Consider the following 18,804-nt stretch of genomic DNA (forward strand, 5'->3'; position numbering starts at 1 on the left):
TGGCAACCCCATAGTAATACCAACCATCTCCACTATCCCAGATCCCTGAGATGTCTCAGATAGTGAGCCACAAACCAGGCAGCATACACTAGCTAGTATGTGGACCCCAACACATAAATATACAACAGAGGACTGACTAGTCTGGCTTCAGTAGAGAAGATTCATGTAACACACAAGAAACTTGAGGTCCCAGGGATGAGGGATACCACCACCAAGTTGGTAGGTTTGGTGGTGACACAGAAGTTGGGGAATTGGGGACATCTTCTTGGAGAAGTGAGAGGAAAAATGGAATGAGGAATTGTGGGAGCATGGACTTAGAAGGGGATAATGACTGTACTGCTAAAAAAATTAAGTTAATAATAAAAAATAAAAAATAAAGAAAAATTAAAGAAAAAGAAAGAAAATGCCCTGCAGCCATATCTTATGGAGGCATTTTCTGAATGAGGGTCCATCCTTTAAGGTAAAATGTGTCAATCTTAAGGATGATAGATATAGAAGAGAGTGAGGATTTCCAACTTAACAAACCAGTAAATATCTTCAACAAAATTATAGAAGAAAACTTTCCTAATCTCATCTAAAAAGAAAAAGAGAGAGAGATGTCCATGTACATAAAAGAAGCCTAAAGAACTCTAAACAAATTGGGACAGACCAGAAACTCCCCCCAGCATATAAAAATCAAAACACCAAACACTAATCGTACAAAGAATATTAAAAGCGGTAAGAGAAAAATGGCAAGTAACTTATAATGACAGACCTATCAGAAGTACACCAGACTTCTTACCTGAAACAATGAAAGCTAGAAGATCCTGGGAAGATCTCATACAGACCCTAAGAAAACACAAATGCTAGCCAAGACTACTATAACCAGCAAAACTCTCTCTCACCATAGATGGAGAAACCAAGATATTTCATGATAAATCCAAATTTACACACTATTGGTCCACAAATCCAGACCTACAATGGATAATAGATGGAAAACGTGCAAAACAAGGAGACATACTATACCCTAGAAAAAGCTAGAAGGTAATCTTCCCACAAACCCAAAAGAAAGTAACCACATCAACTTAAAAATAGCATCAAACATAATATAAAGCAACAATTCCTTAATATCACTTAACATCAATGGACTCAATTCCCAATAAAAAGACATAGACTAACAGAAAAAATTTTAACGTAAATCTTCAATTTTATCAGAAAATGTTTGTAATTCTACTTTCAATTTATTTAGTAATTTTTATGTCTACCATTTTATCTGTATTCTTTTCCATGATAATCTTCAATTTTAATATGTTTTGCTACATATTTGTTCAATTTTATCATAAATATTTTCTATGTAGTCTTCATTTTTATCAGGAAATAGTTATAATTCCACTTTCAATCATAGAAATGTTTTTATGCTTACCATTATCTGTATAATTTATCCATGAAATAGTCAATGTTTTTATTACATATTTTCTTTATTTACATTTTAAATGACTTCCCCTTTCCTAGTACCTCCCCCTTGCCACCAAACGTCACATAAGCCATCTCACCTCCCTCAATTCCCAATCAAACCCCTCCTGCTTCCCTGTCCTGGTATTTCCCCCACACTGCTGCATTGACCCTTTCCAGGACCAGGGGCCTCTTCTCCCTTTGATTTCCAACAAGGCAGTCCTCTGCTGCTTATGTGTCCAGAGCCATTTGTAACACTATGTGTACTGTCTGGTTGATATTTTTGTCTCTGTGAGCTCTGGGAGTACTGGGTAGCTCATCTTAACATAGTTTTCTATATATTTCTTCAATTTTATCAGAGATAATCAACATAAATCTTTAATTTTATCAGAAAATGTTTATCATTCCACTTTCAATAAACCTAAAAATACTTTTATATCTACCATTTTATCCAGGTAATTTCCCATGATATTTTCCAATTTTAACATGCTTTTCTATATATTTCTTCAATTTAGTCAGAAATATTTTCCATGTAAATCTTCAATTTTATCAGAAAATGTTTAAAATTCCACTTTCAATCAACTTAAAAATATTTTTATGCCTACCATTCTATCTGTATAATTTTCTATGAAATAGTCCATTTTAATGTGTTTTTCTAGGTATTTCTTCAATTTTACCAGAAATATTTTTCCTTTTAGTTCTTTAATTTTACCAGAAAATGCTTATAATTTCACTTTAAGTCAACTTAGAAATATTTTATGCCTATCATTTTGTCTTTAGTTTTCCATGTTAATTTTCAATTTTAACATGTTATTCTATAATTTTATCAGAAATATTTTCCATGTAATTCTTCAATTCTATCATAAAACGTTTCTACATCCAATTTCAATTAATCTTGCAATGTCTTGATGTCTACCAGTTTACTCTTTAACTTTACATGAAAATTGCCAAATTTGAGATGTTTTCTTTGTATTTCTTCAATTTTGTCAGAAAAAATTTCCATGTAAATCTTCAATTTTATCATAAAATATTTCTAATTCCCTTTTCAATAAAAAAGAATGAAAAAATATACTTGCCACCAAACCTGAGGAAATAAGTTCATTATTAGCATCAACATGATGGAAGGCAAAGACCCAGCTACCACAAGCTGTCCTCTGAACTGCACAAACATACCTCCATGATACCAGTCACAAAATACATTAATGTAACATAAATATCTCTTTTAATATTCCAAATACATAGAAAGATAAAATGATACAGTAATATTCCCGTTGTGTCAAATATTTTAAATGAGAAATAAAATCCAGACAAAACTAGGGTACTTTTATTTATGTCTATCTCCAAATTTATCATTTCATTCTCTTCTAGGAAGTAAAAGTCCAGCGTTAGTCTTATTCTCTTACTATGTAATATTAGAGATCAGCAGTCTATAGTGATGAAGAAATAATTAGGATAAGCAATGCTCTCCTATTGGTAAATGACTGGAGAAAGTAAGAATAATCCTACTTACACCCTCCAATTCCTAAGTCCACTATCAGAACTCCTTTCTCCCACCAGAGCAAGCCATCGTGACCAACACACTTAAAAACCAGGATGCTGACCTGAAATCCTATTTCAGGAAGATAATAGTGTCCTTTAATTAGCATACAAATGACATAAAGAAATACCAAGCTTCACAGGTAGACAGGTAGGATCCCTTAAGGAGGAAAAAGAAAATCCCTTTAAAAAATACAGGAAAACACAGTAAACAGGTGAAAGATTGAACAAAGTACTGGCCCAGGCTTGCTGACTCACAGGAAGGACAAGCTCCAACCTGAAACAACTGAACCCACTAACACTAGAGATAACCTATCAGAATTACACCAGATGGCATAAGGCAACTACAAGAACCCTACCAACAGAAACCAAGGCTATGTGGCATCATCAGAAACCATTTCGTACATTACAGGAAGACCTGAATATTCCAAAACTCCAGAAAAGCAAGATTTGGATTTAAAATAACATCTCATGATGCTGATAGAAGATTTATGAAGGGCATAAATAACTCCATTAAAAAAGTATAGGAAAGGGGCAGCCCTAGCTCTCTGAGTGCAGGGGCAGAACAGGCAGCCATGTACAGAGCAGGTGAACTGAGCTTCAGTGTGTGAGTTCCTGGCTGGATATGTGGCAGTAGGATAGAGGGGTCCCTCCATGATTACTGAGTTGGGGGCATTTTCCTCTCTGTAATTGATAGTCTGGGAAGTGAAGAGATGGTTGACAGTGTCAAACCGTTCTGCTGGTCCTTAACTGGGAAATCAAAGAATCCATCTGAGGCATCTGTACATCTCAAAGCTACAAGCTCAGATTCAGCAGGAGAGGAGCAGATTCAAAGAAGTGCAAGTAGCCTCTTGGCTTATAGGATACCCCTGAGTGTAGAGCAGAAGCAAGTGAGTGAGCCATGTATTGTTTAAATTTTCCAGTGTCATTGCTTGGAATGGTGGAATATTCTGTTCCACTCCCCTCTAGTATTATTGAGTGTTTATTCCTGTGCTACAATTAGTAACAGCCCATGCTATTGGTGATCCATCACTACATGAAGATGTTTGGTCATGGCTGGAATTCTTCCTCACATCAATTTTAAGTGCTCTTTGGTCACTTCCCCTGTTTGTGCTTGGCAAAGTTGTGAATGCCATTTGATTTCACGATATAGTGGACTTGGCATTTGAGGTATCAGGGAGGAAACCTCATCCAATCCACAGTGTCAGCACAATAATTGTTGACATGCTCTTCAGCCTTTTGCTACAGTCACTGTTCCTTATTCAGGGAATGTTTGTACCTCTCTTCCCAATCCATCTTTTCGAACTCTCTCTGTAAGGATTCTGTCTAAGCTCCACCCACAGTAACCTGGAGATAGCCAGGTATGCCTGTCCCCACAGTTACCAGGTAACAGGCAGGTAGATCTGGTCCACTATAACAGGGGCTTCCTGCCTCTCCTCTCTCTCTTATCTTCTTACTTTATTTCTCTTTCTTGGTTCCTGCCTTCCTTCCCTTTCTCCCCATTCCCTTCCCCACTCTCTCTAAGTGGTCATGGCTGGCCTCTACTTCTCTATTCTGTGTTCTCTCTGCCTTTCTCTGCCTATATTACCCTCTTAACTCCCCTCCACACACCCTAAATAAACTGCATTCAATAGTATACCAACAAGTGTGTGGTACATCAGGAGGAAGGGATCTCTTGGCAAGGGCCTGCTAAGGTATCCTCATCCCCCACACTTCACCACACACCCCATATAACATATTCTTTTCCTCTTTATATTTTTATAAACACATCATATTGTACTTTGTGACTTGGATCTAGAAAATCTGTGGGTTTGCATCCAACCTCAGTTACCACAAGAGATCCATACTTGCTAAATCAGATATGGTATGCCACCATTCCTTCCCTACTGCATGGTCCCAGGAAAGAGTTCTTAAGCTTGGAACTATCACTGTGTTGTCCTTGAGGATTTAAAACTTAAAGCTACTTCAGTTTCAGCATTGGCTGAAGTCATGTTGTAATGCATCATGTATCTTATTGCTTTTTCTTTTCACTTACTGCCCTTCCTGATCTGCTCCTTAGCTGTGCACCCAGAATTCAGTCTAAAAAGTGGGTCCGTGCAACTTGTGACCTGCCAGAGGCCTTGTCTGTTACATTTGACACAGTCAAACAGACCCCAGCCAACCACTCAGGTCCACATTACCTAATACCAGACTGTGGAATCTCATAAACACACACAGGAATATTGATTGTTAAAGAATTTCTCCAGTCAGCAGTAGGTCCTCTAATTTGCCAGATAGACCATAACCAGCTTTATTCTGGGAACTTAGTTGTGGACATTTCACAGCCAATGGTCCTTATGACCAGCCTCCCAGCTGACATATGAGATAGGACACCAACTCTTGAGTGACCATACCCCTAGAAGGCTTCTCTTGCTCCCCTCCCTCTTAGAGCTCTTGCAGCCCTTTAAGAAACACCTCTGCCTAGGATAGGGAAGTTTGACAGTATCTTTGGGACTTACTGTGTTGTTGCTAGTGGGAATTCATGAAGATTTAGGCCTCTAGCATGACTGAAATTTTTAGTTAGTGAATTATCCGCAGGGTGCCAGTATGAATAATCCAATAACTCCCCAATGTGTACTTCGATACCTTTGAATGTATATTTTAAGGGATCTTCCCACATACTGCCAACAGTCTGGTAAATGGAAAAGGTGCACTATGGCCAAGTGTTTACCTATATATTCTGCCACATCAGTGACCTGTTCTCATGGCCTGCATGTTCAGTTTGAGTCACAGGCCTATACGTGCCTGGGTCAAAATGGTAATCAACAGATTGGGAAAGGATGTTTGCCAAGACTACATCTGATGAAGGGCTAATATCCAATAAATACAAAGAACTCAAAAAATTAGACTCTTAAGAACCAAATAGCTTTTTGGTTCTTAAGAGTCTAATTTTTTGAGGAACAACAATATAGACCAACCAGACCCCCCCCCCCCAAGCTCCCAGGGACTAAATCACCAATCAAAGAGTGCATGGTGGGACCCATAACTCCAGCCGCATATGTAGCAGAGGATGACCTTATCAACGGGAAGAGAGGCCATTGGCCCTCTCAAGATTTGATGCTCCAGTGTAGAGGAATGCCAGGATGGGGAAACAGGAGTGGGTGGTTGGTTGGGGTAACACCCCCATAGAAGCAAGGGAAAGGGGGATGGAATAAGGGTGTTTTCAAAGTGTAAACCGGGAAATAGGATAACATTTGAAATACAAATAAAGAAAATATCAGATAAAAAATTTTAAAAACCAAATTTATTATAATTAGATTATAACATTTCTGAAAATTGGTTATTTGTTATTTCAAAATCATTGCAAGCATCTGCAACTGACCAGTTTGATTTTCATGAGATCAGGATAATATCAAGTATGTGGGACGTACAAGAAATCCAAGTGAGGAAAAATGTTTAACTTAAGGGTAATAGGCTCAGACTAATGAATTTGCCTTTTTTGTTCTGGAGAAATAATGGCCTTTCATACACTGGAAAGGATGTGATGTCTTTAGAGGAGAGTGTTCACAAGGCTTTATACTGCTAAAGAATGCTATTGAATTACAAACAAAGCTGTATATTTCCGATTGCCAGACAAAGCACAAAGTGATTATATAAATGCATTTAACTGAAAATAAATATATTTTATCATTTAAAAAAATGGGATACAGTGCTAAAAAAAGAATTTTCAACTGAGGAATAATGAATTTCTGAGAAGCACCTAAAGAAATGTTCAACAGCCTTAGTCATCAGGGAAATGAAAGTCAAAAGAACCCTGAGTTTACTTTTCACACCAGTCAGAATGGCTAAAATCAAAAACTCAGGTGACAGCAGATGCTGGCAAGGATTTGGAGAAAGAGGAACCATCTTCTTCTATTGGTGGGATTGCAAGCTTTTACAACTGGTCTGGAAATCAGTCTGGAGCTTCCTCAGAAAATTTGACATTTTACTACCTGAGGATCCACCTATACAACTACTAGATCTATACCCCAAACATGTTCCAACATGTAATTAGAACACATGCTTCATTATGTTCATACCAGCCTTATTCATATTAGCCTGTACCTGGAAAGAACCCAGATGTCCTTCAATAGCAGAAATGATACTGAAAAATGTGGTACATTTACACAAACATTTACTACTCATGTATTAAACTCTATGAATTCATGAAGTTCTAAGGCAAAATTCTTATAATTCCACTTTCAAGTAATGTAGAATTATTTTATGCCTACCATTTTATCTGCATTATTTTCCATGAAATTGTCAATTTTAACAAATTTTTCTATATATTTCTTGAATTTTATCAGAAATATTTTCCATATAGATCTTCAATCTTATCATAAGATGTTTTCAATTCCACTTTCAATATTACACATATTTTTGTCTACCATGTTAACTGTATATTTTTCCATGAAATAGTCAATTTTAAAGTTTTTTTAAGTATTTCTTCAATTTTATCAGAAATCTTTTCCTTAAAAAATCTTCAATTTTATCAGAAAATGTTTATAATTCCACTTTCAATCAACTTAGATATATTTTATACCTACTATCTTGTCTGTGTAATTTTTCATGATAATCTTCAATTTTAACAGGTTATTCTAATTTTTCTACAATTTTACCAGAAATATTTTCTACACAAATCTCTAATTCTATCATGAAATGTTTCTACTTTCTTTTTCATTTAAAATTGTTTACATATTTACTATTTTACTCTTTAATTTTTCATAAAAATTGTCAATTTTAATGTGTTTTCCTTTATGTTTTTTCAATTTTGTTAGAAATATTTTCCATGTAAATCTTCAATTTTATCATAATATGTTTTTACTTCCTTTTTCAATAAAAAATCAAAGAAACGATGAATTCATGAAATTATTAGGCCATTGGATGGAACTAGAAAATATCATCGTGAGTGCAGATCCAATTTCAAATGAACACTCATCATATGCACTCACTCATAACTGGATATTAGCCCAGAAGTTCTGAACACTCAAGATATAATTCACAGACCACATAAAACTCGCTTCCTTGGTCCTTCTTAGAAAATGGAACAAAATACTCACAGGAACAAATATGGAGAATAAGTGCAGAACAGAGACTGAAGGAAAGGCTGTCGAGACTCTCCTACCTGGAAATACATCTGAGAGACTGTCACCAAACTCTAACACTAATGCCGATGCTAAGAAATGCTTGCTGAAAGGAGGCTGATATAGCTCTGTACTGAGAGGCCATGCCAGAGCCTTACAAATGCAGAGGTGAAATGGAAAGCAAGGTCAGTTTGGCTTCTGGCATTTCCTCTTTTAATTTTTGTGAGGCTGGTGAGCAAGTGCATATCTACAAGTCTTGTTGATGCACGAGGGTGTTTTATCCAGATGGGGGAACATGGACCTGATTCGTCTCATGGGGAACAGAGGATTGTACTTCCCACATCTTAGGTGGATCTTGGTGTCTTTTGGAGAAAGGAGGCAGAGCCTATCTTGGGAGACCCCCCACATAGTGTATATTGACCCAATGACCAACACCAACACCTATGTAAATCAGGTATGCTTCACGGGGGACTCAGAAGCAGACAATTGGGTCCTCCCCTTGCAGTGCTTTGCCTTACACCCCTTTCAGGTGCCCACACTGAGTTCATGCTATGCTGAACCAGTGTGCATAGATCTGAGTTTCTATGCATCCACATGGGGGCAATGTCATCGAATGGCTCAGGCAGGCCTCTATCATCCAAATCAAGTTGATAATAATGTTCCGGTATGGTTCTCAATACCACAAAGTCAACTAGTTGTCTAATGAATCCTATACACAAGCAAAGGTCCAACAAGGAGCACCAGGAAGGAAAACATGCCACCAATCAGTAGCAGCTCTAGAAAATTTCTATCTCTGATGACCATCTCTCAGCTTATGGAGTTTATTCACCTGTAATTCTATTAGGCCAGATTCATTATCATAATAGCAACATTCTTCCATAAGAAAAAGGCAGGTTCTACCCTTCTCTGTTGTGAGAAGGTCTAAGGCATGGCAATTCTGCAAGGCAACCTGGGCAAGTGAAGTTATTTGCCCTTGCAGAGAAGCCAAAGTTTTAGCGGAAGCCTCTATAGCTAATTGAAATTGTTTAGCTAACTTATTGGTGATTACAATGGAATATCCCAATGATCCACCTGCCACCTCAGAGGTAGTCAGGGAAAGGCAGACTACAAAGGGAATGCATATTTCTCTCTTCTGAAATGTTCAGAAAATATCGAAAATTTTGCAGAGGAATGTTGTGTCTGTAGATGTCTGTAATGACAGCATTAGGAGGAGGTGTGTAAAGGTGTCAAGGACCCTGAACATTCAATGATCAGCATATCTCATTAACCACTCTGGCAGCTAGCGCACTCCTCAGTATCCTGCAGATAAAACACAAGCATAACCTCTTCCCCACACTCAGAGTTCCTTGGCATTAAATTTCTAAAAATTTTGTGGTGTACAGGGATAGGGTTCTCTACTCTTTTATTTCATAAAAATAGTGTTTTAAACTTCCATGGGTCTGTTTTACAATATCTTGTTCTAGGAAAAATGACCATCAAACATGTCTAAAACACTTGCTATGTAATAGGCCAAATATCAGCATTCTGCAATAACCAATGTAATTGCTCTCCTGACCAATGAATAAAATAGAAACACACACTCATAATAGGGTGTTAAAACTTAACTTGGAGATGAAGAAAGATGGATTTACATTAGTGGTCTCTTCTGCCAAAGGACTGCTGTGAAACAGTCAACGACTGACATTTCTGCAAAAGGTATTTTATCCCTCATCAGTTAATTGTCCAGAGGATTAGGAGTTACATTTTCTTGAGACTATCAAACAGAGGTTTAAATTCTCCTGTGGCAAGCTTAAGGTGAGTCATTAATCATCTAAAGGAAATAAAGTATTTGTATTTTCTGTGCCACAATTTGTCTATGATATAAGTGATTCACTTGATTAGAAATATGGATGACTTAAAATCTTGAGCTTATGATTGACTTGTTAACTGCATCTAATGGAACATTGGCAGTTTAACTACATTTTTAAGTTTCTTCGTCAATATTAGAACATTCCCATAATTTGGAAGAACAAAACTTAATTTTAAATAATCTATTTTCTGTAAAATCAATTATCAAGAGTATTATTTTCACATACATAGTTTGACTGCCAGTTATAACATATGAATGAATGACAATACAGCTTTTAATGTATTAGCAAGGAGAGATTGCTCTAAATTTTATTTTTTATAAGTCTAGTTTCCAGGAAAAGAATTACATAAAATATTGTCTCAATTTAGAAGTGTCTTTACATACCTGTTTTTCTGGGTTGTCTTATGTCACTTGTTCTTGAGAATAACTCCAGCCCTGAGTTTCCAATTTTACCCTAACTTTCTATTACCAATGACACAAATATTTAATCATATTCAGTAAATTATAAGTCAATATTCTATGACTAAGACATGCAGGATATTTGTATACTGTAAAATCCAGTCAGAAGCAAAAGTGAAATATTTATTTAAACCAGATAAGAGTTAAATTTTTAACTGTAATTTCAAGAGAAAAGCACTTTGCTACTTGCTGAACCCCAAAACACTATCATAGAGGTTTTTCTAGGAAAAAAACAGACATCCGCTCTCTTACCAAAGATGTTGAAGAGCTGCTGGCCCCTTTTAGAGCTTCTTGTGTAGATAATCAGCTCTGAGCAGGGCTTCTCATGCTGCAGTTGACTCCAAGCCACAGTACAGGCTAACTTACCTGTTTCTGCTGTGCAAATTGAGACTGTCTTTTAAATAAGTTAATCTAAATCAAAGGTGGACTGCCAGCAGATAAACAGATAATATTTAACTATTTTCCTCCTTTTGATATAACATTCCAGACACAAAACAACTACTTTTCTGAAACTCTCTCTCTCTCTCTCTCTCTCTCTCTCTCTCTCTCTCTCTCTCTGTCTCTCTCATGTTCAAGATATAACTCTTTATCTCCTTCTTCATCTGTGAATTCCTCTCTACATATCTACCATTTTCACTACAAAAAGCCATGTGTAGCAGAAACATTCTTGAGCTAAGAATCTTTCTAGAATCTTTTCCATATCTCTGCTCTTTGAAGTTACTCTGGTGCATGGGACTCTCTTCTTGGGCACATTAGAATATTCATTTTTTTTTCAGTGTCTTCTCTCATTGCGGTAAGCACACGGATCCTTAGCCAGGTACTCTTCTCTTTTGCCTTGTACTGCCTTATTAAATCCTCATGGCTTCCTAGTTTCCTCTACCACAGTGGCCAAGATCTTATGAAGATTACTTTCTTGTCTCTTTTGTCTCCTTAATTTACTAACCTCCTCTTCCTCTTGTCTTTTTTTCTTTTGTAGCTTCCTGCTCTTTTTGCTATCTTTCCTCTTTTTCTTCTTCTTCTGTTTCTTTATCATAATACACTTTCACAGCCCCTTGTACTAGTTCTCTCAACATTTGATTCTGTAACTCTTCCAACTTTTTCAGCTTCCTTTTAATATCTCTGGATGACGGGTCTAGGAAGCCTACAGTAACAGTAGCTTTATGCTTCTCTCCTGTGGGCTTGTGGGGGGTAAACTGATGGAACGCCTCCATCAAGAGTTCTAGAAACGTTGAGGGTGACTAAGTCACCTTTTGGTCTGTTTCTCTTAACTTAGACAAAATAATGGGTTGTTGTGCTGCTTCTCTGTGACCCACCATTAGAGCCTAGCAATAGACCTTCAGGTGCTCCCTAATCCGATGGAGGATTCCAGCATCTATCTCATTAACAGAAGGAAGTGACTCATATCTGGTCTGGGCACATTCTTCCTAGCTTCCTTGATTTTCTTAGTGATATGGACCTGGAGGTGTAAAATGACGGGATCTTGGATGGAATCAGAAGTCCCAGCCTGCTTACTCTTTGTCCTGGCTGCAGGGCCCTGCTCTCTAACCACACTGGATTCTGGCCCCTTGTGAGCACTTGTGGGAAGAACATGTGCTGTGGGCTCTGAAGCAACTGCTCCAGCTGCTCCTGCTGCCACCTGGATGAAAGCAGATGGATAGGGAGGGGGAGAGTTCAAGAAGTAGAAGTCTGTATCCCCAGGAGACAAAACAGTCTTCTCTGTTTTCACAGCACAAACCCTTTGCAGTTCTAAATCTGAAAGTGAAACAAAAGGGCGAGACCATGGAGGGGGAAAACAGACCAGGTCCTTCTAGACAACAATATAGGCTAATCTTGTCTTTAATTTCCACTATTTGTCCAATCATAAAGAACCCTGAGGTAGACATCCAGTCTGGAAGGACAGCCACTACAAGGAACACAGAGCCTCTCACTTTCTCTTTTTTACTGCAACAGACAAATTTTAAGCCCTAGCCTTAACATTCTTCCAATAGTCAACAGTACAGTCATGGAGGTCAAAATTGTCTCATTCAAACAGAAATCACAACAATACTATAGAGAACAGATAGGCCAGACAAAATCAAAACAGAGTGTTGTACACACGATTTCCACTGAAACCTGATACTCTCAGTACCAGGACCAAATGGCAGCTGCTGAACCCTAGCTGCCTCCAGATAGAGAAGGGCCATTTCTGATCCCACTTCCCAGTGGGATGCTGCAGTCTTCTCCAGCTTCCTGTGGCCTGTGATGTCCCTGGCACGTCTGCCCATCATGGTTGTAAGCCGCTCACATTACCAACCACCCAGTAGCTATCACCCAGATGCACCTATCCTGAGATCCCAGACAAGTGTATAGCACCTCCAGATTCTTGTGGTGTGATGTTACCTGCACAATTGTCTGACACTGCTATAAGCCTTTCAAGGTGCTTACAGTGACCACCCAGATGGATATCATCTGAGATCACCAGACACATTTCCCTTGAAACTTATAACCTTTTATTGAACACAAACAGCAAATACAAATACAGCCCAAGAAGAAGGAAAGAGAGGCCCCTGGTTCTAGAAAGGATCCATGCTACAGTGTAGGGGAATACCAGGACAGGTAAGTGGGAAGTGGTTAGTTGGAAACAGGGGGAGAGAAGAGGGCATACGGGATTTTTAGCGAGGTGAACCCTGGAAAGGGTAAATCACTGAAATGTAAACAAAGAATATATTGAATAAAAAATAAAGTAAAATATAAAGTAAAAAACAAAAACAAAAATACAGACAATGCAAAACAGAAATGAGCAGACAACATAAAACAGAACTGAAAACGAAACAGGGAACAATGCACAACATAGATATGCTCAAGCTGCTTGAAACCAATCTCCTCGCCAATTGTGAGTCTGAGGGAGTACAATTCCTGGTCAATGCACCAAATGTTGTAACTCAACAGACCCCTTCAGGGTCTGTGCACAGGCAAGCAATCTCTAAGCACAGAACTTGATGAAAGATTGATGCAAAAGCATCAGGTTTATTGTTTTATGTATGTGAGGTTGCTGCTCCTCACAGGGAGAGTCAACCATGAACAAAGAAAGCATACATTTTTTATATTCTCTTTGCAAGTGAGGGGTGGATTACTATGAGTAATATATTTTTAAATTTACAGGTTAAGAGTGAACCTTGGTAGCAATATTGTTGACAGTTTGTGGTTTTCCTCAGGACCCAGTAGTGGGAGGGGCAGGAAAGTGCTTCAGGGAACTGTTACTTTTATTTTGTCCTGTCTTGGTCAGAACAGCTTGGTCAGTTTGTTCATTAATACTTTGTTTATATTCTCAGAAAACTCAGCTCTCTAGCTACCAAAGGTCAGGAGCTTGTCAGCTCTTCATCCAGGAGGATCTCTTTATTTCTTAAAGGGGAGGCTACAGATTAAGCTTTTAGCAGCTCATCACAGAGAGGAACTGTTACTGGTAAGGAACCTTGCCCTCCACAGGAGTACCATAGAAGGCTGGGATAGAGTTCTACAGAAGACAGCATATGATTTGAATCAGCATCTGATATATGGTACAGTTTCTCACATAGCCAGGATCCACAGGTCCAGGATTCAAGAGGAGGGAAGGGGAAAATTCCATTCATTATCAATCCTAGTGTTCTTTTAGGAAAGTTTTTGCTTCCTGTCCCTATAATACAGCTTCTGTTGGACTAGAAATTTTGGTTCCAAAAGGGGGCATGCTCACTTCTTTGACCTGGAAGCTCAGAATTCCCCACTTGTCATTTTGGGATATTAATACCCCTAAATCAACAGTCTAAGAAAGTAATTACAGTGTTAGGAGGGCTGATAGATCCAGATTACCATGGGAAATTTGGATTACTTCTCCACAATGGAGATAAGAATTAATATGTCTGGAGTGCAGAATATCCCTTAGGGCATCTCTTAGTACTGCCATGTTCTGTGATTAAAGTCAATGTGAAGCTACAACAGCCTGATGCAAACAGGATGACTAAGGTCACAGACCAATCAGGAATGAAATTATGAGTCACCCATCCAGGAAATGAGTCAAGACATGCTGAGGTACTTGCAGAGGTTGGAGGAGATACAGAATGGGAAATAGAGGAAGGTATTTATACATACCATCTAAGGTTACCTGACCAGTTTCAGAAATAAGGATCATAAGGAAATATGTTTCTGTTTTTTTTTTTTGTTAAGAACACATTTCTATATCTAATTGTTTTCTCTTCCAATTTCATTAACATCAATCAATATTTAAGTTGAGATACTAAAAGAATGTTCCCAAGGGACATCGCTCCATTATAAATGTACAAGTGTGTTTGTTATTGTATAAGGAACACTTATATCGTGGTAGGAGTGTTCATGACCTGGTAATTCTTTCATGTGAACATGAGTTATTATTTGTGTCAAGTAGACAAAGGGTATATTGCAATGGGTATTGTTGGTTGTCAACTTAAGTACATCTGGTACTTAATGAAATACTTGAACAACAATACAGAAATGAAGGGCTCACCTATGATCCAGATCTTAAGACTGGAAGATGCAGGCTTCTGACATGGATCTTGGAGAACCTAAGGCACTATGACTTTGAAAACTTAGACCCAGACAAGGTAAGAAGACATGCCTTTAATTCTTAGAGATTAGGGCAATGAGTTTAATATCAGCCTGGAGCAAATCAAGCCCCAAATTCTGGTGTCATGGTACACACCTTTAATCTGAGACACACCTTCTGCTGGATACCTACATAAGGACTTTGGAAGAAGAAAGATTTACTCTTGTTCACCTGCCCGGAACTACTTGTAGCACATCAGTTGGAATCTACTTTATGGAAGACCAGCTAAAACAATTACCATCATGGAAATGAGCAAGTACTAGATTCTTAGACTTCCCTTTCACGGCTGATCATTGCTGGGGAGTTGTACTATAGACTGTAAGGCCTCATAATCAATTATACCATTATATAGATACTATCTATACGTTCTGTGAATTGAGAGAACTCTGGCTGCTAGATGCACCAAACAAAGATCATACATAGGCTGGATATATGCCTCCCCACACAGATGTAGCAGATGTGCATCTTGACCTTCATGTGGGTCCTCAACAACTACAATGGGAGCTATCCCAAAGGCTGTTACTTTTACATGGGATATATTTTTATAGCAGGGTTGACTTGTCTGGTCTCCGTAGGAAAGTGTGAATCCTCACAGAGACTTGAAATGCAAGAGTGGGGATGATACCCAGGAGGCCCCACACCACTGAAGAGAGGGGTATGGAGGAAGTGTTTTGGGAGATGGTGACCAGGGGTCAGTCAATGAGCTGGATGTAAAGTGAATACATACATACATACATACATACATACATACATACATACATACACACATACATACATACATATATACATACATAAATTTATATTTCTGGAAAAAAAAGAGGCTCAGCAAGATACCAGGAAAATTGATATGAAAACATTGTATTCTTGGAGCATTTGATACAGGTTAACTGAAGCTGAAATAATTAACATTTATTAAGAGGAGACAAGAATCATTAAAATAAAATATTTGGGAAAGTTTTTCCTCAAAGTTAGCACATGGAATCTTTGTTTCAGAAGTAGTAAATGTTTTATCTCCTGTTGGCAGTCAAACTTGGTTTAAGTGTCACCAATGTGTACTGGTTTTGAAAGCATGGAGAGGTCATCAAGAGCAAGTAAATGTTGACACTATGTGATAGGACTAGGGCCCAAAAGGGAGTTCAGGGGAAGCTATTATTGAAAGTATAGGCTAATTGCTACAGATGACCCTTTGTTTTGGACATGTCTGTCCATGGGATGACACTGCAGACATCATCGGATGTGGAGTGAAGTTTAACCAAACCTAGGAGGCACTGTGTCTTTTCTAGAGGGTGGTCCTAGATAAGTGACACAAGACCATCAGTGTAACACATAAAATTGTCATAGAGATGCACATTAAAACTTCTTTGTAAGGCCATCTCACTCCAGTCATGATGGTCAACACAAAGCACAACAAATTCTGATCCAAACATCAAGGAAAAGGAACTCTTATTCTTTGCTGGTGAGAGTATAGCTACTGTGGCAGTCTGAAGGGAGGTTTCTACAGGAATATGCAAATATGACCTGAAGTGTCAATTAACTATATCAGTGTCACTCTGAATCCAGGTGTCTGGATGAAAGCTGGTGTGAGTCAGTGTTCCCAGATCCCCACAAGCTGGAAATGATTACAGAGAGAGTGCAATCTGTACAGTGAATAGGTACAGAGCTGTGTTTTCACTGGGTAGTTTACTGTCCCAAATTCTGCTCCTGATTTGGGATACTGGAGAGAAAGCTTTTTCATAAGCATTTGTTTAGCAAGCACAAATTGCTGGGTTCAATCTCCATCTAGGAAAGCATAAAAATACCACCTCCCTAATTTAGGATAAATCATTATGTACAAGTCTATCGTTCACTAAAAGTACATCATTGGCTTGTCTTATTATTTCAAATGAGAATTACAAAAGAGGGAAATGGATATCTTCTGTCTGCTTATAATTATCTGGCATGACAATAGCTCTGTGTATATACCCCTACTGAAAAAGAAGCAGTAATTAAAAGCATCCCAAGTAAATATTAAACTTCAGTGCCAGAGATATATTTTTGCAGAAATATATCAGATTTTCAAAGGAGAATTGACACCAATACTCCTTAAATTATTCTGCAAAATAGAATCTGAAGTAATCTGGCCTATTTATTTTTATAAGGCCATAATTACACAAATACACAAAGAACATAAAGGTGCCACAAAGATAGAAAGTCAGACATAAATTTTCCTTATTAACAGAAATGCAAAAATTCTCAACAAAATACTTGCAAACTAAACTCAAGAAGATATGAAAAGTCATCCACTGTGATCCTGGATTCTTCATCCCAGAAATGCAGGGATAGTTCAAAATACATTGATGAACATTGTCAAATCACTCTGTAAACAGACTGAAAGTCAAACAAACCACAAGGATCAATTCATTAACTGGGTAAGGGTTTTGACAACACACAACATCCCTTCATAAAATTTCTAGAAAGGTGAGGGATACAAAAGGACATATACCAATATAATGATGGAAATTAACAGTAAGCTCACATCAAACATCAACCTTAATGGAGAGAAAGTCAAAGCATTTCCACTAAAATTAGGAACAAAACAAGGCTGTATACTCTATATATCTACTATTTATAATACTTGAACTTTTATCTAGAGTAATAACTTATGCAGAGCATGGGAATATAAATAGTAAAGAAAGAAGTCAAAGTGTCTTTATGCTCACATGATATGACTTCATATAAAGAAAACCCTTCAAAATTCTCTAGGAAACATGTAAATCTGATAAACCCTTACATTAATCTAGAATGGTTCAAATGGAACACAGAAATACAAAAGATTTTCCCTTTCTTTTTTATTAGATATTTTCTTAAATTATCATTCAAATATTATCCACTTCACTCATTTCTCCTCTGAAAAATCCCTATCCCACCCCTCCTCTTCGTGCTCATTACAACAACCTCTCCCATTTCCCTATCCTGAAATTCCCCTATACTAGGGCAATGAGCCTTCTCAGATCCAAGGGACTCTTTTTTCATTGATGTCCAATAAGCCCATCCCCTGGTACACATGTGACTAGAGCCATGGGTTCTTCCATGTGTACTCTTTGGCTGGTGATTAAGTCCAAGGTCTGGAAGGACTGGTTGGTTCATATTGTTGTTCCTCTTATGGGGCTACAAAACCCTTCAGCTCTTTGGGTCCTTCCTCTAGGTCCTTCATTGGGGACCCTTTTCTCAGTTCACTCATTGGCTGTGAGCATCTCCCTCTGTATATGTCAGGTACTAGCAGGGCTTCTCAGGAGACAGCTATATCAGAGTCCAGTCAGGAAGGACTTATTGGCTTCCACAATATGTCTGGGTTTGGTAACTGTAAATGGGATGGATTCCCAGTAGGTCAGTCTCTGGATTGTGTTTGCTTCAGTCTCTGTTCCATACTTTTTGTCTGTATCTCCTCTCATGGATACTTTGTTCTGGCTTCTAAGAAGGACCAAAGTATCCACACTTTGGCCTTGCTTCTCCTTGAGATTTGTGTGATCTCTGAATTATACCTTGCATATTCTGTGCTAATATCCACTTCTCAGGGAGTGAATATCCTCTTTTATTGTTTTGTGGGTGTGTTACCTCACTCAATATGATATTTTCTAGTTCTATCTATTTGCCTAAGTGTCCAAATGGACTAAGAAAGAATTGGGGAAATAGTATCTTTCACAATTGCCTCAAAGCTTATCTTGAGGTTAACTTAATAAAGCAAATGAAAGACTTTTATAAAAAACAAACACATACACAAAGAAACCCACACACAAAGAAACACACACACAAACAAACGGAAGCATTGGTCTGAGTTCAGGGACTTCTATGGA

At 37.9% G+C, this 18,804-nt stretch overlaps 1 pseudogene; it reads left to right on the top strand.

Annotated features, from left to right (window-relative positions):
- Positions 1 to 3,634: 3,634 nt before the first annotated feature.
- Positions 3,635 to 4,284, top strand: LOC127667729 (etoposide-induced protein 2.4-like; annotated as a pseudogene).
- The last annotated feature ends 14,520 nt before the right edge of the window (positions 4,285 to 18,804 follow it).

This window comes from Apodemus sylvaticus, chromosome 1 (genome assembly GCF_947179515.1).
Source record: "Apodemus sylvaticus chromosome 1, mApoSyl1.1, whole genome shotgun sequence".
Classification (NCBI taxonomy): Eukaryota; Metazoa; Chordata; class Mammalia; order Rodentia; family Muridae; genus Apodemus; species Apodemus sylvaticus.